At 40.1% G+C, this 22,981-nt stretch overlaps 1 long non-coding RNA gene across 1 annotated transcript in view; it reads right to left on the bottom strand.

The window, feature by feature from the left end:
- Window positions 1–5,187: 5,187 nt before the first annotated feature.
- The window catches only part of LOC139701527 (uncharacterized), a 101,239-nt gene continuing 83,445 nt past the window's right edge, over window positions 5,188–22,981 (bottom strand). The window contains exon 3 of the long non-coding RNA XR_011704051.1: window positions 5,188–5,286. This is a non-coding gene — a long non-coding RNA (uncharacterized lncRNA). The remainder of the gene's footprint in view (window positions 5,287–22,981) is intronic.

Raw genomic sequence — 22,981 nt, 5'->3', positions numbered from 1 at the left:
TCAATATGACTCCAATCAATTTCATACTCCCTCTAGTAACACTCTGTATCTCATGGATCCTTATCTTCTATAGAACTAGTATCTGTTCCCTGATTTATCATGGACCATCATGCTACTTTGATATTGTTCATCCCTCTGTTGGGATCATTCTTCCTCCTTTCTCCCCTGAAGTCCTTAAGAATCTCAGCTCAAACAGCCCTTCTTGCACCCCCCACCCTGACTCCAGCATAGAGAATTAACTTAGTCCTTCAACTGTGTTCCAGTGAGCCTTGAAAGAGCCTCTAGCATGTGCTCAGGCGCTTAACTACCTGCTCATTCCCTTGCCTGCCTCCCTCACTAGACCCAAAGGGCAGAGACCATAATTCTTCTGCTTACCCAGGTCCTGGTCCATTCCCCAGCACATGGAAGATTCTTGATAAATACTTACTGAATTGAAAAGAATCATCAAATGATGAATTGGTGAATTTTTTTTCAGATTTGATAGAATCCTTTAAGATTAACCTGTCCATAGATCTCATTTCTTAAATGAAAAAGAATGATACCCTGAAATCACCCAAAAATTTAGTGCCAGAACTTGTATAGAACATAAACCTTCTGATTTTCAGGCCACTAAGTTTTTTTTTTTTTTCTTTTTTTCCTTTTCCCATCTCCCAGTTTCTAGGCTGAAGCTATTTTTTAGTTTGACCGCTTTATTCAACTCTGGTGACATGACCTTCCCCCAGCTCTAGCTTTAACAGTCATAGAAATAATTTTCCATAAATCCTAGTATGAGCACCAGGAGGAAGAGAGAAATGTCAGAAAGTAAAAAGAATATATCCTAGCTTGGAAATCAATCATTCCTAGAATCACACTAACCGAGCAAACCTTGCCTCATCAAAGACATCTTGACTTGCAATCCAGGTCCCCTCACACTGGGCCACAAGCCATCCCTGACCTTCAGCCAGAAAAGCTGGGGCTTGATTCCATGCATGACCCTGACCAGTCTCCTAGAGGTAGATAACTGATCTCTGCTCTCTGGACAACAACTGCTCTCTGGTTTTCTATGTTAGACTGAAAAGAATGCACATAAACACAATAATGACACACAATCTAACCAAAATGTGCCTGAAGACTCCTGGTGCCTCATCCATCTCAGACTGAAGTCCTGGAATACTAAGCTCAGTCACTAAGCTCAGCCTTGATGCTCTTTACCTCTCCAATCTACCTATTATCAAATTCCAATAGGAACTCTCCCAAGGTGAGGCAGGCAAGCGGTGGGTGGTAGTCTTCTGCAAGAGATTTGACTATGCATTCTACAGAAATTTAGTGAGCCTCTGCTATGTGCTCCTGACATCAAAGGTGTGGTGCTACACAAGATAGATAAGGTCTTGCCTCTATGGAGCCTCTGTTTAAGAAAGGGAAGGCAGACATTCAATAAATAACCAATTGATCACATAATATGATTTCAGGAAATATTGGGTGCCATGAAGAAAAATAAAAAATAGTCAAGGAAATTTAGGTTTAGAGATGGGAAAATGTCTATCCTAAATTGGGAGGCAAATAAAGACCTTTGACATAAGACCTACAATTAATAAGGCAGCAGGCCATGAAAAATATCTCAGGGTGAACATTTATGGCTGGGATGGTTTCATATACTGACACAATTGTTAATAACAACTTGTTATACAGTTATACACTTAGAATGATCCCAGATTAAAAATTAAACTATATGCATTTAGAAATAAATTATGCCACATCGCCCTAAGACTCTGGTGAGATTGAATTTAAGGTAGAGGAAACAGTGAACACTGTGGGAATAGACTGGAGTGTTTGGAAACAACCAGAAGACTGGGGTGTAGTGAAATTATGCTAGAGAAGAGGGAACAAGAGATAACTAAAGAATGGACAAGTACATCCTGTAGGGTTTTCAGGTCATGGTGAGGAATTGTTGTGTTTTTCTAAACGTATGGGAATGTTCTTATATGGAGAGTCTTTAGAGGGCTTGGGGCCAGAGAATCACAAAAACTAATTAAGATATTTAAAAGTTCCACTCTGGGTTTTGTGTAAAAAAACAGACTGTGTGTGAACAAGAGGGACAGAGAACCCAAATTGGAATTTTCCTCATTACTCTCACACCGTCACTCAACACAATACTTCTGACACCATCTACGTGAAGATTACTTTCCACACTCCAAATAGTCAGTTCCCTATCAGACACTGACTGAAGGTCCTATAATTTAACTCAATCCTGATACTGTCTACCAATCAGACCCCACAGGTCAAGGGCTCAGTCCCCCAAAAGTGTCCTCACTTCTGATGCCAATTTCAAGGCCCAGATTATAACTTGTGTTTCTGATGGACCAGTTATAAATTGGGGTTCCTACAACCCCCCTCCTTGAGTTTAATTAATTTGCTGGAGTGGCTCACAGAACTCAGGGAAATATTTATGTTTCCCATTTGGTATAAAGAATATTACAAAGGATACAGATGTACCATCATATGGTAGAGAGACACAGGGCCAGGCTTGGAAAAAGGGGCATGGAAGTACCCTGCCCTTTCTGAACACACCAGCCTCCAGAAATGACCACATACTTAGTAATCTGGAAGCTCTTTGGTGGTCTTTTGGTGTACCCTTTTCTCCTCCACAGTGCTGGTGATCAATCCCAGGCCCTGGCACGTGCTAGACAAGAACTTGACCCCCGAGCTCTTCCTCCAACACTGTCCTTTTGAGTTTTCATGGAGGCTTCATTATATAGGCATGATTGACTAAATCCTTGACAACTGGTGATCAACTAAGTATTCAGCCCCTCCGTTTTCCCTAGAGCTCAGGGATAGGGCTGAAACTTCCAACTGGCTAATCATATGATTGGTTCCCTTGGCAACCAGCACCCATTTGAGGCTATCTGGGAGCCCACCAAGAGTCATCTCATTAGAATTGAAGATCTACCGGAAAATCTCAGGGATTTAGGAACTCCGTGTCAGACACACCTATCACTCCTCAAATTACAAAGGACTTGGGGCTCTGTGTCAGGAAGCAGGAGACAAAGACCAAATATTAGAACTGGGAGCAGAGAGCAAATATGCACTTCTAATTTAATCATCATATCACAGACAGCTACCACAGTTATCTGGGTGAAAAAAAAAATGATGATGGTTTGCACTATGGTGATGAAATGTGATCAGATATGGGATAATCTAAAGGTAAAGCCAACTAGTAGAAGAGGGTGGGGTGTGATATATAAGAGTAATCAAAGTTTCTCCAGGGCTCTGGGCTTGAACAGTGACATGAATGACAGTACCTCCTGCAATAGTTAAGATTGAAAAAGAGCAAGTTGAAATGAGAGAAAAAGAGAGAAAAGGATGAGTTCTGTATTTACTGTGCTAATCTGGAAAATTTAATCTGATTATCCAATGGTGCTGTTAAGTAACTACAGGGTATACTAGTCTTCAAGTCAATCCAAAGAGATGAGTGTAGGAGTTAAGAGTATATAAATAGTATAAGCATATACTCATCTTATGGAAAATTTTCTTGTGTTTCGTTTGACATGTCCTTGCTGTCAATGATTACTTATTATTTCTTTTCCATCTATTAGTTTCCTTCTGTAACATCATTTATTTGTATGTCAAGTCTCTTGATTCTCTCCTCCAGCAACTCAGTTTTTCCTTCAAAATTTCCTTCCTTTTATCTTTCTGCTGAAGTATTTTTAGCAGACGTGGCCAGTGCCCTGCTTTACATACACCGGCTCAACCTTAGATATCAACTGCAACAGCTATGGATAATTCCGTGTGTGCCCAGACTTACCTTGTGATGACAGCTGTCCACTTCAACCACTGATCACATCTTGGAATGCAGAAGACTAATGCCTTCAGGGACATTGCTCAATCCATGGAAAACAGAAGACTTAAATTCCTCAGCCTTCTGGACTTCAGGAGCTCTCTTATGGTTTTGATAGAAGGTGTTCCCCAAAAGCTCATGTGTGAAACAATGAAAAAAAGTTTAGAGGTGAAATAAATAATCGAGTTATGAAAGCCTTAATCCCTTGATAGGGATTAACTGGGTGGTAACTATAGGCAGGTAGGGTGTGGCTGGAGGAGGAGAGTCATTGGGGGTGTGCCTTTGGGGTTTATATTTTGTCTGTGGTGAGGAGAGGAGTCTGTCTCTCTCCCCCTCCCTCCCTCCCTCTCCCACCCCCCACCCTGCCTTCCTGATGCCATGTTCTGAGTCACTTTCCTCCACCTCATTCTTCTGCCATGATGTTCTGCCTCACCTTGGCCCTAAAGAATGGAGTTGGCCATTCTGAGATCTTTGAAACTGTGAGCCCCCAAATAAACTTGTCCTCCTTTAAAATTGCTCGTGTCAGGTTTTTTTAGTCATAGCAGCTCACTTCCAAGAACACTCTAGATGCTCTCAGGAGGTCCCACTGGTTTTGCTATCCATAGCAATGATTTCAGTAATGCATCCTTGTATCAGGTTCTACTTGTTCCCCGTCTCGCTCTCCATACTCTCTCACCCTTGCCTCCTGGAGTCATCTCCACAACACTCTGCCTGCATCCAAGATTCTGTCTCAAGTTTTGATTTGGGATGATCCTGAGGCAGGAAGAAGCAAAACCAAGAAAGTATGTTAAGAGATTCTTGTATTTACTTCTGCACATCAGTTAAGCCACGAAATTGGACCTCAACAGTGATAATCCTCTCCTTTAACTCAAATAATGAAGGTTTTAGCTCAAAAATAATCAATTATCAAGCTCCAAGGATACATTGTGTTTTGTACCCTCTCTAGTTCTCTCAAGTTAAGATGATTATCGGTCTCTTCAAGCATATCCATTTCCCCATGTGTGTGCCCTACTTGTTCAATCTGACACAGTTCTCTGTTTTTAGGAGCCATCAAACCTAAATACTATGATATCCTGTGACAGGAACCAGTTTAAGGTCAGGATATCAGCTCCCACCTGATGCTGCTAGGAAGCTTCTCTAGACTCAGATCTACTTGGACTCTTCCAACTAGAGAAAAGGGAAGAAGTCCCCCCACACACACACGCACACACATACACACCTTCACCTTTTTCTTGGTCTTTTGTAGGTTAGGCAAATGAGCTCACTCCCTCGTGTTAGATTTCATCTTGAATCCAAAAAATCTCTGAAAACCAGTGTCTTCCCAGACCCAAGACTCTTCTACTCTCATCCTTAATCTCTGAGGCTGCTCTCTGAGTGACTGCCCCGCATGGAGGAGAAGCTCCTTCCAGTTGCCATCCAGGGAACTTAACAGCGCCCAAGGGTTACTGACAGATCTTGGTTCCCATTCGGCTCTGAAAAAGCAAATTTGCTTAGAATCAGAGTGGAGGGAAATGGAGTAATACTCACCCACCATGTTACCAGAATCTCTCTCTTTTAGTTATAGGTGGTTAAACTTTGAACCAAGAGAAAATCAAAGAAGTGAGTACACATAAAAAGGACTAGGGACAGGGTTCTGTGTCATGTACGCCTTAGAGGGGAAGGAGAAAAAGAGAACTTATCACAAATACAATTCAAATCAAGTTTTAAATAAAATATTTCTAACAACATTATATTTTATTGATAAAAATACAGTGAGGTAGTACTGAGAATAGTGAGGACCTTGTTGATACAGGAAGTGACTCTTCAATCTTAGTATAAGACAGAAAAGAAGAAAAACTGCATCCATCAGTGAAATTAATCCAGCTACTTTTCTTTGGTAGAAAACACAGCTCAAGCAAAACAGGTCAGATGTCTAAGGGAAGAGTACATTGGCCAAGCAACTGGGGAACCTGTGTCCTACAAAAGAGATGAAATGCATCCCAAGGAGGGGACCAGCCATTTGCAAGATCCTTTGAACACAGAGAAATCCAAGAAGACAGGTGACTAAAGATAGGAATAAGGGTACTCCCAAGGCTCTCATGACTATCAGGAAGAGAGACCAAGCATTTGGTTGCAGGCTAGAGAAACAAGAAGTTCACATGGAATTCTAACATCTACAAAAGTCTCTACTTTTTAGACTATAAACACTCGACCTATGGAATAGCTAGCATTTCATGTTTATTAAGCTTCTTAAAAGTCTTGTACGAATGCTTACTCTATCTCTGATAATTACAGGAGAACCAGGAAAGGCAAATATGCTACCCAAAAATGTCCCATGAAAATATTCGCTCAGAAGAATTCATTAAAATGGGAATGGCCAGGCGGGCTAGATGATAATAATAAAGAATTCAAATGGAACTTGCCAGTTTAAAGTCATCTTCACTTATCTGGTTTAATGCGATCCTTAAAACAGTTCTGTGTGAATGATAAGGCAGCTATCATTAATATTCCCATTTTATAAGTGAGGAAATTAAGGCTCAGAGAAGTTAAATGACTTTTTCAAGGTTGCTTGCTAAGTGGAAGAACTGGGACTAAAACTCAGGGCTGGCGGCTGGAAGGAAGGAAGGGTAATGACTTTTAACTGAAATGTCTACCAGGAGTGCCATGAGCCAGGCTGGGTAACGGCCGCCCCGACTCAGGCTGGGCGGGCAACAGGCCAAGAGCAGCCTGTTTCCCAAGCATTCCTTCACTTGTTCAAGAGATCATGAAAATTAAATTGGGCTATAACCAGACCTTAATTCCCCACCCTTGATGTGAGGAGCCATATTTGTCTCATTAGCCAAGGTCATAAACTCCAGCAGGAGGGAGAGAAGGAGGCAGAGGATGAAAGTGAGGAAAGGAAGGGGAGACCGCCGTCTGAAGAAGCAGGAAGTCAGCAGAGAGGGTGAGAGGGCACGTGCAGGACAAGTGCATCTCATTAGAGCAGGAGCACGCCCCTCCTGGCATTATCATAATTACATTTTAAGCTTGTGTAGCTCTTCGCGGTAGTTTTATAAACAATCTGTATGCTCTCATTTGATCCTCATTACCTCCCTAGGAGGCAGGCAGTGCAGAGAGGATCAACCACACTATGCTAGGGAAGGGATGAGGCTCTTAGACATTAAGAGACTTGCCCAATTGGCAGATCCAGGGCCAGTAAAACCTGTGGTTTTTGACTCCTACTCCACAAACAGAAGGCCATTGTCCAAATCCCCTTGAGCCAAGCAGAGACAGAAAAAGAGTTCCAGTATTCTTTTGGCCATACAGTGCTGCCTCTCTCTCCTGCACCTTTTGATACACAGATATATCAAATGAAATTTTTTTATTTCTGAAAAGCAGCAGGGAGTTGAGTCTGAAAGTGCTATTACCAAATGTTAAAAATCTAGTGGAATGTCCCTCTTCTTTAGCTGTATTGGTATATGGATTAAACCTAGGGACTAATGTACTAGGTCATCAGCACATACTTTGAGATCTGTACCATAATGGGGTAGAATTAGAGAAACTTGATCTACATTGCGTGTGAAAATCTTGGCTTCAAATTACATCTCTTGGACAGTTGCCTTCCACAGAAAAGAAATGTTAACAACTGACTATCTCCAAAGAATAAGGCTCCTCAGAGAGCCAGAATGGTTCGACTTTTGGAAACAAAATGAGGTGCTGTACAATGATCTGGACTATCAAATCAGGAAGTCTAGGTTCAAAACCAGTCTGAATTGCTGGGTACACTGTATAATATGGATAGAAAGCACATTAAGTAAGAGTGAAGATTTGGATTGAGAGGGGAGAGGATGGGAGGTAATAGGGAAGTACTGGGGAATGAAATCTAACCAACTATGCCCATTTATGAATATACCACAATGAACCCTCCCTCTCTCTCTCTCTCTCTCTCTCTCTCTCTCTCTCTCTCTCTCTCTATATATATATATATATATATATATATATATATAAAACATGTCACTATATATATATAAATAAATAACATGTAACAACACACTAATATATATATGATGCACTAATTGAAATGATAATAATAATAATAAGGAAGATCAGTAAAGCAGAGCAAGCAGATTCCGGGAGGAAGGAGGGGAAGGAAAGGGAACTTACTATGGAATGATACTGATCAAATGATGTTGTGAACATGTACAAATATGGCATAATGAATCCAATTATTATGCATAGCTATAATACACCAATAAAATTTTTTTTAAAAAAATGTAGATTTGGGATACAAATAGATCCAAGTCCATATCCTGTTCTTATCACCTTAAAAAAGTTATAATTAATCTCAAGACTTGAAATCCCATCATCTATAAAGTAAGGATAATCATGCCTGTCTTGCTGGATTGTGCTCAACAAATGACAGCTATTGGTTTTAAGGAATATATATTCTTCAATGGAACTACAAAATTTTTATTCCAAATGGCAAACATTGGGACTTAAGTTGCTCAGTTTTCACACCTATTCTTTTTCCCCAATAAAAATATTGACTGGATATCTCTTATTTAATCCCTTTGTTTTATTGTATCAGTACTAATTTGACAGATTCTTCCAAATTTGCCAACTTAAGTCATATGTACAAGGAAACTTCTGTATAATCATGTTTGAAAATAATTGGACTTTATTAAAATAGGTTTCAAGAATTAAGAAGAAAGATAAAATATTTGACAAAAGTCTTTTAAAAGGAATACTTAAGAATGTAGTTGCAATTTTTAGATACAGGCAAATCTTAAGCTATCCATGTTTAAGTAGTTCCACTCAATTTGACAACACAGCATTTTATGACGATAATATAGAATTTTATGGAAATTTTTCTAAATAATAAGATTAGCCCATGTTCATATTTTTTAAATATTTAGAAGAAATGTCAGCTTGTCGACACATGATGAATTACAATTTTACATTTTCTCAGAGTGTGGTGGTTGGGGAGAGTCTTTCAATAGTTAGAGCATAGACAATATTCATTGTTGGCAGAATTTCCATGTATCTTCTAAGAAAATAAATTAAATGACTTATCCATGGAAGAAATTAGATGTTCAGACCCCAAAGTCCTGGGGCAATTGCAAAGGAATAACAAGTGGCCTCTACCCCTTGACACCTGGATCATGAAATGTGACCCTGCATCATCTAGGCTGGAACTAGACTGCTAGAGCCAAGCCACCAACTGTCCTTTGGAGACTCAGCTAATATTACTGCTTCTGCCCCTGGGAAGGTTATCTTTAGAACATACAAATACAATGGTTATAGAGTAAGAGTGTCTGAATTTGAATCTTAAATATGACTAGTAGCCAACTTTTAATCCAAGACAACTCTCCAAGCACTGCATATATAACATTGCATTTCATTAGTTTAACTCCATAAAGTAGATACTCTTCTTATTCCCACTTTTACAGTAAGGGAACTGAGGCACAGAAAATCAACCAACTTGCCCAGGGTCACTTGGAAATTGTTGGAACTGGAATCCAACTTGGACAACCTGGCTCCACTCTGATCTTTCTTTCAAGGTCAACCACTTACCACTTGTGGCTTTGGGCAAGTTATTCAGCTTCTCTATTCCTCATTTGCTACATGGAGATAATGATGCCTCATTAAAGTATAACAAACATGTAAAATTATTAAAATGATTAACAAGGATAATGACTCTATTTTTCTTAGCACAGTGTCTGGCGCATAGTAAATGCTCAACAATGGTTGCTTATTTACAATGTTGTCTTCTTGGTGAGGGAGGAATGACATTTTATTCATTAATGCTGAGAGCCATAACCAAGAAAGAATGACGCATGGCATTTTTTGGTTGAAAGGTGACCCTGCTCAGGGATTAGGGTGGCTCCAGGTTTAGGGTGGATCCTGCTGGGAATAGGGCGTATCCTGCTGCCTCAGGCGCCCGCTCCTTGAGTTCCCATGGAGTTCTCATGGGGTTCTGAGAGAATTGGTACGCAGAGCCCGGTGGAGGGAGTATATTTTTCCCAAAATGTGCCTGTAGAGTGCCGGTGACAGTTCGGGAATAAAGAGTTGCTGTTTGAATCTACAAGGATTTTGTGGTGGCTCGGTTATTTTGTGCCCAGCCAGACTGCGGCATTTGGCGGCCTGTGCGGGGAACGTCTGAAGCTTGGAGGTAAGTGAAATTGCTCGCCCCTGAGGGAAGGTGAGAGAATGGGTGACCATTTCAAAAAACAATGTGTTCTTGTTTTGATTTGTTTTGTTTTTGTTTCAAGCTGCCTATCCCTAGAACTTCCTCAGGCAAACTGGGAAAAATGGTTGGCTCAAGGTTTGAAGTTTTTCGGCCCTGAGGAAGAGAAAATTGATACAACGATTTTTTATTCCATTTTTGTTTCATTCAGTTTTGGTTTTGTTTTGCATTATCTTATTGTGTTGCGTTATCTTTATAGTAGATTAGAAATTAGTAAAAAACAAACCGAAAGAGTGTTAAGTAAATTGTTAGAGGTTCAGACCATTGAGAAAGACATTTTAGATCAAGCAAAAGAGAAGGTCTCTCGAGCTAGTCAGAGGAAGAAAATTTAAAGGAAAAGGGGCTATTAGGAAAAAAGCTACAACAGGAGGCTGCTACTAACTCCGTTCTATCACCAGAAGGTGTAATTCAACCAACAGCTCTACCTATAGAGACAGCTGAGTGGCCCTCAACCCCCATAGTAGATAAATGGGATCCTGAGACAGGACCTCAAAGATTAGCATGCCCTGTACTTGAGCAGGCAGGAGGGCAGAAAATTAACTGTGCTTTAGATTTCAAAACAGTGAAGCAGTTAAAGGAGGCTGTAACAACCTATGGTCCCCAAGCACCCTTCACGGTAAGCATGGTTGAATCCATTACCAACTTGGACATGATGCCAGCAGATTGGGCTAGCATGTGTAAATCTGTGCTAAATGGAGGACAATATTTGTTATGGAAGGTTGCCAATGAGGAATTTTGCACGGAGACAGCTAGGCGAAATGCAGCAGCCAGTTACCCTCAAAGAAATCTAGATATGTTGTTAGGAAAAGGACCTTATGAGGGTCAACAGCAACAAATTGAATATGATCCTGCTATACATGCACAAATTGCTGCAGACACAGTTAGGGCATGGAAGACTTTACAAGGACATGGAGATTTACAAGGCCAGTTATCTAAGGTAATACAGAGAGCTAATGAACCTTACGCTGAATTTGTAGATAGGCTTATTCAAACAGCTGCCAGAATTTGGGGGGATACAGAACAAGCAATGTCATTAATAAAACAACTGGCTTATGACCAAGCAAATCGTTGCTGCAGAGAGGTCATTAGACCATGGAGACATGAAGATTTAAACACATATATTAAATTATGTAGAGACATTATGAACAAGGGCAAGTCTTGGCAGCTGCAGTACAACAGGCTTTAGATGCCAGGCCAAAAACATGCTACAATTGTGAACAAACAGGACATTTTAAAAGGAATTGCCCCATAGGAAAAGGGTTTAACAAAGCTAGGTATCAAAGGAATAGAATACCGGGTATTTGCCCACGATGCCGTAGAGGGAGACATTGGGCTAATGAATGCCGTTCTCAAACCACCATAGAGGGTACTCCCTTATCAAAAAACGGACAAGGACCTGGTATTTACCCACGATATCATGGAGAAAGGCATCAGGCTCCATTGCCAAAAAACAGACTGGGGGGCCCAATGCTCCGGGGCCCAAAACCACAAATATATGGGGCAGTGGAGGAACCCAGCAACACCATCAGGGTAGTGCCCAGGACACATTGTCCATTAAATCTCTCATCAGACAAACCAGAGGGAGCACAGGGTTGGACATCTGCGCCTCCGCCAGAGCAGTACTAACTCCAGAGATGGGAGTCCAAATCATTCCCACAGGAGTAAAAGGACCTCTTCCCCAAGGAACAGTAGGCTTATTATTGTAGTTCTTCTACACTAAAAGGACTTATGATAAGTCCTGGGGTAATTGATCCTGATTATGTAGGTGAAATAAAAATTATAGCTAGTTCTCCAAGAGGTATATCAGTAATTTCACCAGGAGATAGAATAGCATAGTTGTTAATAATACCCAGCCTGCAAGACAAATTTTCCAGTCGTAGTGTAGAAAGAGGTTCCAGGGGATTAGGCTCCACAGGTGTAGATTGGGCTATGCTGTCTTTAAATTTAGATTCTCGCCCAATGCTAAAACTAAATATTCAAGGACATGAATTTAATGGACTACTGGACACAGGTGCTAACCTTAGCATCATATCTCATCAAGAATGGCCAAAACATTGGCCATTACAACAAGCCACTCAAACATTTCAAGCCCTAGGAGTGGCGACTAATCCCCATAGAAATGCAATGGTATTAGATTGGAAGGATCCTGAAGGATGTGAAGGAACTATACAGCCATATGTGTTGGATCATCTTCCTATAAATTTATGGGGACGAGACGTCCTAGATCAATTAGGTTTGACGTTAACAAATAACATCAGTCCTAATGTGCCCACTACTAGGGCTAGATAAGGTTTTAGGAAAGAAAAAAAGATTAGGAGAACAAGAACAAGGTATAGCAGCACCAATTCAAATAGATCAAGGAATAAATAGACAGGATTGGGTTTTCAGAAGGGGCCACTGAGACAATCAAAATTACTTGGAAATCAAAAAGACCAGTATGGGTTCCTCAGTGTCCCCTGACTAAAGAAAAGATACAAGTAGCCCATGACCTGGACAAACAACAATTAGCGGAAGGACATATACAACCTTCCATATCTCCCCATAATACTCCCATTTTTGTTATCAAAAAGAAATCTGGTAAATGGAGATTATTGCAAGATTTAAGAGCCATTAATAATGAGGTGGTTATTATGGGACCTGCTCAATCAGGTATTCCTCAATTGTCTGCTTTGCCAAAAACCTGGTATGTTTCAGCTATAGATATTAAACATTGTTTTTTTTCGATTCCAATTCATCCTGAGGATAGTCCACGTTTTGCATTTACTATCCCTGCACTGAATCAAGAAGGTCCTGATCAGAGATATGAATGGAAAGTACTCCCTCAAGGGATGGCTAACAGCCCAACTATGTGTCAAATTTATGTTAACAAAGCAATCCAGCCACTTAGAAATCAAAATCCTGAACTACAAATATTTCACTATATGGATGATGTATTACTAGCACATAAAGATAAAAACACATTGTTAGAATGTTATGCCACACTTACAAATTTATTAAAAAATTATAATCTAGAGATAGCAGTAGATAAAGTACAATTAAATTTTTCAATTAATTATTTAGGAGTTCTATTATCCTCAACCTTGGTCCATCCACCAAAAACTCAAATACAAGTAGATCAACTGAAATGGCTTAATGACTTTCAAAAGTTATTGGGAGACATAAATTGGATAAGGCCTTATCTAGGCATACCAACAGGAGAGTTGGGACCTTTATTTGATATCCTAAAAGGTCCATTAGATCCAAATTCACCCCGCATGTTAACTCCTAAAGCAAGAAAGGCATTAAAAATTATTGAAATATATATGGAAAATATGCATTTGGATAGAATTGATATAAGTTTGCCTTTATTATTTATTGTACTACCAACAAAAAATATTCCTACAGGAGTATTTTGGCAAGAAGGTCCATTATTGTGGATACATTTATCTTATTCTCCTAACACTATTCTTACTAGGTATCCTGAGGCTGTAGGACAATTAATACTCAAAGGAATAAAAGCAGCGAAGGGAGTGTTTGGAATTTCTCCCAATAAAATTATTACTCCAAATACTATGGATCAAATTGATGAGTTAGCTAATGAGTTAAAATACTTGGGCAATAATCATGTGTAAATCTAATGTTTCATTTGATAATCACTTACATCTAATCCTTTGTTGTCTTTTTGGTCTAAGCATCCTGTAGTTTTTCCAAAAATGACAAGAAAAACCCCTATCATGAATGCTCCAAATATATTCACTGATGGGTCAAATAATGGTACAGCAGCAATAGTTACCCTGATCAAACTTTTACATTTTTAGTACCCAAACAATCAGCTCAAAAGGTAGAGCTTAATGCAGTATTACAAGCTTTTGTGATGTTTAAAGACTCTGTATTTAATTTATTTTCTGATAGTCAGTATATAGCTAATGCTATAGTATCCCTTGAAGATGCTGGTAGGATTTCCCCTTCCTCTACTGTTTTCTCTTTGTTTTCCACTATACAAAGTCTAATCTGGGACAGAAAAGATCCATTCTTTATAGGACATATCAGGGCACATACAGGATTGCCTGGAGCCCTTAGTTTGGGCAATGAATCAGCAGATAAATCTACACATGACATACATATTTTTTCCACAATAGAAGAAGCTATAAATTTTCATAAAGGGTTCCATGTCAATGCTAATACTTTACAAAAGCGTTTTAAAATAACTAAGGAACAAGCCAGACATATAATAAAACAATGTCAAAATTATGTGACCTTTTTACCACAAGTTAATCTTGGAGTCAATCCTAGAGGACTGATACCTAACCATATTTGGCAGATGGACGTCACACACTTGCCAGAATTTGGAAAATTAAAATATTTGCATGTTACAGTTGATACTTCTTCTGGATTTTTGATGGGCTCCCTTCATGCCAGAGAAAAAACTAAAGATGTTATAGCTCATTGCTTACAAAATTTTGCCACTGTGGGCGTTCCAAAACAGTTAAAAACAGATAATGGTCCTGGTTATACCTCTACCTCTTTTAAACAATTTTGCACATCATTTGGCATTACTCATATAACAGGAATCCCATACAATCCACAGGGACAAGGCATAGTTGAAAGAGCTCATCAAACTATTAAAATGTACTTATTAAAACAAAAAGAGGGAATTGGAAAGGGGTATATATCCCCCAAAGATAAACTTAAAATAACCCTTTTTACTCTAAACTTTTTAAATTTGGATTCATCAGGACTTAGTGCTGCGGAAAGACATATGTATCCAAAAAATGTACATAAGCCTAAGGTACTTTGGAAGGATATTCTAACAGGACAATGGAAAGGTCCTGACCCAGTGATTGTCTGGAGTCAGGGTTCTGTTTGTGTGTTTCCACAGGGAGAACAGCAGCCGATTTGGATTCCAGAGAGACTAACCAAAACAATTTCTACAGACCAAAAAGAAGATGATTTGACTCAAATCCATAACAGCTGATATCCAGAGCTCCAGCTTGGCTATTCTTACATCTGCGACAGCGATTAACCAGGATGCTTTTTTCAATATCTATTTTATTATTGCCTTTTCCCACATCATAAAGTTCTCTTTTATTTTTGAGCTCATACAGACCTAGGTTAATGTTTTTCTGATCAGTTTTATTTTTTGACTGTGGAGTTTTTAAACATTGCAATGGAGATTTCACCTATGTAAAGCTACAAGGCCTTTACTATTGTCTTATGTGTTGTATGTTATGTGTGCACATTTCTGTTTTGTGTTGTATGTCTGTATGTGCGTATGTCCATATATCATATAGAAGGAGCGCTCATGAATAAATGGATCCAAATTTTTTTTATTATTCACGTGATTTTAATGGTTTAATTTAAATTGGGTAAACAGCTGTTGAGGATTGTTTTACTATGTGTACAAATAAGCAGGTTAACAGATCTGTGTGTTTACTTTCACGTTTCCTTTTCATTATATTTAATAATTCTGTTCAGGATAATGTAAATTGTTCAGAAAATTGTTTTCTTAGTATCTGTTGGAATGTTACATAATTTTTTTAAGCATCATTGTCAGAATTCCTATTTTCATCCCAGTGCCGGTGAAGACAATGATAAAACCAAACTACAGCTTCTATGATAGCTATCACAGTAAATTGTATAAACTGATGCATCAGTGAATAATAACTCAACAAGTAGTGCTCAATCAAGGAGTTGATTTATTTTGGGAGGAAATGGACATATTGATAGATTCCTCCGCTTTGAACTGCTTGCAGAACTTGCCTGGACTATGTATCACTTGTATGCATTGTGAACTATCTGTTAATGCAGCGAATTATGGTAGTGCTGGCATATCTTTGCTGATGTGTCACCAGTGATACAATTTTTTCAAAGGAGCCGTCAATTGGCTTGGTTTCGTGGCATTTCTGTATCCTCCTCCCTTCTACCAGTGATGGTCTAAATTTGGGGGCCAACAGAGGTGAGACAAAGAACCTCACCCCCCCCCACTGGTGCAAAGGCCAAATTTGGGGGCCAACAGAGGAGAGGCAAAGAACCTCACCCCCCCACTGGTGCACAGGCCTATCCACAAGTATGGCTGTATTCTGGACCGGCAGTCAGTGACGGGTATGATCCAATTGCAGTGGTACCAACCTAAGACAGGAGGCTGACGCCTAGAGGTCAGTTCATCCGATGACAGGTAAGGACCATATATTGAATTGGACAACCTAAGAGGCACAGTCCCTAAGCCACATTGCTTGTTGTTTAATTAATCAGAAGTGGGGAGATGCTGAGAGCCATAGCCAAATAAGAATGACGCATGGCATTTTTTGGTTGAAAGGTGACCCTGCTCAGGGATTAGGGTGGCTCCAGGTTTAGGGTGGATCCTGCTGGATTAGGGTGGCTCCAGGTTTAGGGTGGATCCTGCTGGATTAGGGTGGTTCCAGGTTTAGGGTGGATCCTGCTGGGAATAGGGCGTATCCTGCTGCCTCAGGCGCCCGCTCCTTGAGTTCCCATGGAGTTCTCATGGGGTTCTGAGAGAATTGGTACGCAGAGCCCAGTGGAGGGAGTGTATTTTTCACAGAACGTGCCTGTAGAGTGCCGGTGACAGTTCGGGAATAAAGAATTGCTGTTTGAATCTACAAGGCTTCTGTGGTGGCTCAGTTATTTTGTGCCCAGCCAGACTGCGGCACATTAATCCATCTAAGCTGCAAAATTAGTCATTTGACTTCTCTGAGACTTTGATTATTCAGCTGTGCAATGGGATAATAATACCAATGTCACCAGAAAAGACCCTCCAAAAACACTTGATGAACTAGTAGACTTTCTGTATGTAGTACCTAACACAGTTCCACATGGAAATAGATACAATTAAAAACTTGATCATGGCAACCCAAAATGTAAGAATGATAGTATTGCCTTCTCCTCATCCCTTGGGATCTGTGAGAATAAATGAGAAAATCTCAAGGAGTAAGATTGTTAGGAGAAAGTTGCTTTTATAATTCTAAGGGGTTGCTTTTAATGATAATCTTCATAATAATAATAATAATAATAATAAATCTGATGTTGGACAAGGGGGAACTCATTATGCATGGCTTCATAAGGGAAGCCTATCAAGGCCTCTTTCAGTGACACTGTGGCAGCTGGTGCCTGAGGTTTTGAAGCCAAGGAACTATTGGAAGGGGAAGAAAATAAAGAAGAAAAAAAAATCAGAAATGAAATTCAGCTGGCCACTTATACAGGGTCTTCTCTTCCATGGCCTCTTGCCTCTCTACCCTCCACACAGCTCATACCAAGTGCCCTTAATATACCAGCATCTCGTAAGCATCTGGGAACACCAGAGCTTGTGTTCTGATCACCAGTTTCACAGGGCCAGGGACTCAAACACGCCCACACATCCAGAGCTCATTGCTGCTTAGACTCACTCCCCTATGGGAAAGTCTCAGAGAACCAGGAAATCTGGGAGCACATTTCCCATGGTCGTCTGATACAAAGCTGTCTATTCATGGAGCCACAGTTGCAGCCCCAAAGGAAAAAGTCTGGCAAAAGTCTTGTTATAACAAAACTAGCATCATAACACGGCGGCCAAGGACATGCAGATCTGGACAGGAAGCCCAGCTGCCTTGCTCAAATTTGGGGTAACAACCTCTGCAACCTCCATTTCCAGTAAACAGAAGCATCTCAGAGAGGAACTTTAAGAGTTAAAAGCCTGGCACAGCAACTGGCACATATGAAGCCCTCAGGTAATGACAGCAATCCTCATTGTGACTGTTGTGCTGCTAATGTTTTGATTTGGATTATTTCAAGAAAGAATGTGTGGCAGAGCCAGGTTAGTGTGAAGGAAAAGGAGCAGACGGGTCAGCTGTTCAGATGAAGGGTCTTCCCATATGTTCCAGAATTTGGTCTTCAGTTTGCTCAGAGGGAATCTACTGTGTCCTTAACAGAATTGTTTCAGACTGGACAGACCTCCTCAACTCAGGAGATACTGACACAGAAACCAGACACAAACATATTCGTTTATAGATATAGATTTCCATTTCTGATACCCAAGGTATATCATGTGCACAGGAAACCAAGGTAGCCATGGCAAGATGACTTGGTGGTATGACATCATGCAGAAATGGGAGGTCAAAAAGATTTACCCAGGTATGTCCAAAAGCTGATGTTCACCTGGTCTCTGTGTCTCTTTGTCTCTGTCATTCTCAATACACTTCACAACCTAAGTAATCTGATTACTTGACATTCATGTGAACCAAAATAATGTCTCCTCCTAGTGCACACAGCTAAATTTTTGCTCCCCCCTTTCCCAAAATCTGCATAGAACAGTTCCATTCGTGTAGTAAAGGTTTTGAAGTACAAAAAATCTGTATCGGATACCCTGCTCTATCTCTGACAAGCTGTGTGACCTTGGAAGCTTCGCTCAACTCTGAACTGCAGTTAGCTGAGTCTATAAAATAGTGACAAGGATCTCATCATCACAGACTGTCATGAAGCCTAATAAGAATATATGTAAAACAAAACAGAGCATTGCTATAGTAGTTACTATTTCCGTATTAAACCCATTCTTTCTTCCATTTGTGTGGCTCTGGTTCTGAAATAAATACTACACATTGTTTAAATCTAGAGCCATCCTATGGACTCAAGTCACCCAAGTACATAACATCTCAGAAGTTGGACCATCTCAAAGTGGCTCAGCTCATTGATTTTTTTTTTTTTTTTTTTGCTAATTTTTATATATCTTATCTTTAGAGGGTGACCTCATTACCTACTTCTAAGGACATCTCACTGTAGCTGATTTCTGCAGGGAAAAGAATTCTGAAGACCCAGAGGGTTGCCAAGGACTGAATATTCTGGAAATAGCAAGCAGCTTTGGGTCTCATAAAATATAAGCATTTCTATTTTTCTGCCCAGAGAATTTTCTTTTTCCCTGAGCCAGCCCCACTTTCAAGAGACAATTTCTTCCCATTGCTTCTCTTTGTCATGCAGCCAGCATTAATGAGAGCATTCATGGGATCATCTACAGTGATGTCACATTTTACTTTGGGCCATTCTTCATCTGCTATAAAATCTTTGGATAAAATGTCTCCGATAGCATTTTTCTCAGTGTCTTTGAACAGTCACTTTCTTTTTATTTCCAAATGTGCAGATGAGCTCTGTTCAATGAGGAAACACATTAGCAGAAACCTCTCTATTCCCTCTAGGTTGCTTGCAACTCTTCCTATGTTTTTAATCTTTGCCGAGCTCCAAAACCAACCGTGTTGAGTGATGTGAATACCAGGTTTCTCATTTCAGCAAGATGACTGGATTGGAGTTGCAAAGATTAATAAAAGGGAAAAAAAATCCACACTCAGAAAAATCACCAGTTTGGGGGGAAAGAAAAGTAGATCATGATAAAGATTAAGAAGGGGATTCAAGAAAGGAAAACATAAAATATTTCCATCTTACCTAGAGGAGTAAAAAAAACCACGGTATAAACGGAGCAACGCTGAGCTGCTCTTTAATAACACTGGAGATAAGGAACACAGACTACAAATGCAAAGCATATCTGCAGAGAAACGCAAGGTTGGGGCTTGGGATTCAGATCAGACAGAGAAAAGGGTTGTTGATTTAAGTGGTATGGGAGAGTGGAGAGGTATTGCTTAAAGCAGTAACCAATGTTGTTTGTTTGGGATACAAGCTAGAGAATATTATTATGGCAGAGAAAAGAAGTTATCTCTTGTGAATTGTCTTGAATTATGGGGGGAGCGAGAGAAGCTCACAGCGTATGACATTTAGAATTGCAATTTCTAAGCAGAGCGCCATGTCTGATATATCATTTATTGTCTCTGTCTCCATCCTTCCAAAGCCGCATTAAGGACAGATGTGAACTTCACTTCCCTGGGTCTCCATTTTCACGTTGATTTGGAGGACATTTATTTTTCCTTCAGAACAGAATCATATTTTTTCCCCTCTCAGAAGGTTTAGTTCGTCACTAAATATTCAGGTCTGGGAAGCAATTTTCTTTTCTCTTTGTGCATGATTTGTCTCTCCCTGGAACTGAGTCCCTTTGCTTGAAAGTGAGAATCTATACAAATAAAGGGCACAGGTGAAGAGAGATAAATAAAGGGGTGGGTGAGTGGAGAAGAAGGTTTTTCAAGTTGTGATGGAAATTTGCACTTGAGTCCTCCCATTCTAGCTGATTTTACAGGAAGGGAGAAACAATAGTGGTATCTGATCCTGCTGGCTTAGAAGATTCAAAAGCAGATTCAATTACCACACAGCATTCTCCTACTTCCTGCTGAAAAACATTATACATATGTGCAGATTCTCATGCTCGGTCTTTTCAGATGGGGTTTCCCCACTATTCTCACTGCATTTCAGGTGGAAATGAGGTGATGTCCTGTACAGACATTTCAGGGTCATGGATTCAATGAATTTTAGAACTGGAAGGGATCCACACACCTATTTTTTTGGATAGATAGAAAAACTGGAGTCTCAGAAGTTAACGGACCGTCAAGGAAATACATCCTCACAAATGACTGCATATGTATATCCACATGTTTTCTTTAGCAGGTTGGAACTCTTTTTTTTTTTTTTTTCCTGCATGGATGTGGGCACCATTTTCCTCTGGTCTTTGTACTGGGTACCAGAGACCAGGATACAGCTTCCCTAGATGTGCCATGCTGTTCTTCTCTACTCTTACAACCCTCCAGAGGCACTGTGAAAGTGCAGGGGACAGTTGCAGTCACCCTCATCAGCCTAAACAGTAGCCACTGGTAATTTTGCAGAAAATGTCTTCTCTGTTCCAATTGCTCTGCATTCAGCACAAAGGAACAAGCCACTCCCCACCCTCTCCTTCTCATAGTCTGAGGCTTTTACAAACAAAAGCCAGACACGTCTGTTGTCTTCAAATAATTTGTCCAAAATCTGTCCTGCAACTAAAGTTCTAGAGAAAAGAGATTACAAAACACAAATTAATATCTCAGTAAAGAATTCTGCCACACTTGCCAATTATGTCTCTACCTCGGGGACCTGTTTGCACTGTGCTTCTTACCAGGGATGGTTTGCCCTTTCTCCAGAACCATCTTGCTGTGTTCAAGTCCCTCATCATCCAGAATCCCTCCTTGACCTCCTCACAGGATTCCTACGGCATCCTCAGTGTTTGCCACCGACTTGGTTATTTCCCATCTGACTTCTTTCTCTGATGGTATCCTTAGTTCCTCAGTGGTAGGCACTGGGTCTCTGACTCTTTTTGTATTCTTCAAACTATCCAATACAATAGCAGTCACATAGCTCAGAGTGCGATTTGGGTTTGAATCTTGAGCAAATTATTTCACCTCTTTGAAACATGGTAATAATCTCATATGCGGTCGGTTGTATTTTTTCTCAATAGCTTTTCATCATAACTTTATTGTTTTTCTTCTGATGGTATAAATGACACATTCTTATTGTAAAAAATTCAAGACCTACATGATACCATAAAAAGAGAGAGTAAAGGTCACATGAAATTCCACCTTCTTTATGTAAGCACCATTAACATTTTCTCAGACGTCTTTCACATTCTCTTTATGACTATATATATTATACACACATGACCCTATTCATATAAAATGACTTCACATTTTATACAATTATATGTAAAGCCATTTTCTATAAATAGGGTTATTCCATACATATCTTTTTTTTTAAAGTGGAGGATATTCAAGATTATTTGCAAAAGTATCAACTCACATTAGTTGAACAAAAAAATATTAGGTGAACTTAAGCTTCAATGAATAGTCTTAAATTAATGAATAAACATTGTCCCCCATAAAACATGGAAGATAAAGCAGGAGATGTCCCCTACACCATTTTCCTGTCTCTAGGTAGGATTCCAATAATACTACTCCATTTAATCCAGCCCAAGGCCCAAAATATGTGTCGCAAAAGACAAATGAGCATTCTAATTGGAAATCCAATACCCTACACTAAGATTAGATTTCTTCAACCTACTGCTGCTTTCAGATGTCGGATGTATTCTGAGCTTACTGGTTGGAAGCGCTGAAAGGGATGAACAGAGCTATGCACCTTGGGTAAAATGTTTACTGAAACTAAAACAAGCTACACCTGACTGATGGGATTCTTCCCTGGAGATCTTCTAGAAGAGACTCCAGCCTCCAGGACCCAAGAAGAAATTCAGCTTTCCCTTAAATCCTCCCGTTCTCCTTTGAGCCTGCTTCCTCTTGTCCTACCCCTGGTGGAGAGAGAACCATCATTAAGTCGGCCTCCTTTCCCACTTCCTCCCCCACCGTGGCCACAGGCACGCCTTTCTGCAGGCCTAATAATTTTGATTTCCCTTCCTCTGCAGGCCCTTTAATCACCTTTTGTGGCTGTGCTCTGAATACTCCCTACTCTACATCCCTTTTAAGGGTATGTAAACTCCCCAGGCTCCTCCTGCCTTCAACTGCACTGAAAGAAACAAACATTTTACCACCCAGCTCACTCCTTAGACATGAGACTCGGCCATATCTCATCCATTAGTAATGAAATTAAAACGGATGGTGGAAAACAGAGTCACCTTTTAATAGTGCTCACTTAAAGATCAAACTCAGATCCAAGAGAAATTCTGTTTTCACGATGAGCAAATATGATCCTGGGCTCTGTCCCACACCATGACAACATCCACTGCCTGGCGAGCTTCCTCTGGCTTCGTCCCCCGTCCTGCACAGAGGCTTAGGTCCACGTGTGAGTTAAAAGGATTCCTTATTGCCCCTTTGCGACATTCACAGTGTGACTAATAGATTACAAATGTCTCTTCTTCTGTGGACGAATCTGCTGGAATCTGATACCTGCTACAGCACATACCACCCCTGACATCCCGTTCACAGACATGCACGATGTGACCATCTCCTAACAGGTGTGTGTTTGTGATAGAGACACTGATCAGCCAGATGGTGTTGATTGGCAGTGATCTGGGCTTCCCCCATGGAAAGGCACAAGCATCCGGGGCTAAAACCATGAATTTTTCTTGCTACCTTATTTTTCAATGG

This window comes from Marmota flaviventris, chromosome 13 (assembly GCF_047511675.1).
Source record: "Marmota flaviventris isolate mMarFla1 chromosome 13, mMarFla1.hap1, whole genome shotgun sequence".
NCBI lineage: Eukaryota > Metazoa > Chordata > Mammalia > Rodentia > Sciuridae > Marmota > Marmota flaviventris.
Note: the sequence above shows the minus strand (reverse complement) of the source record. Positions and strands in the feature narration are given on the sequence as shown.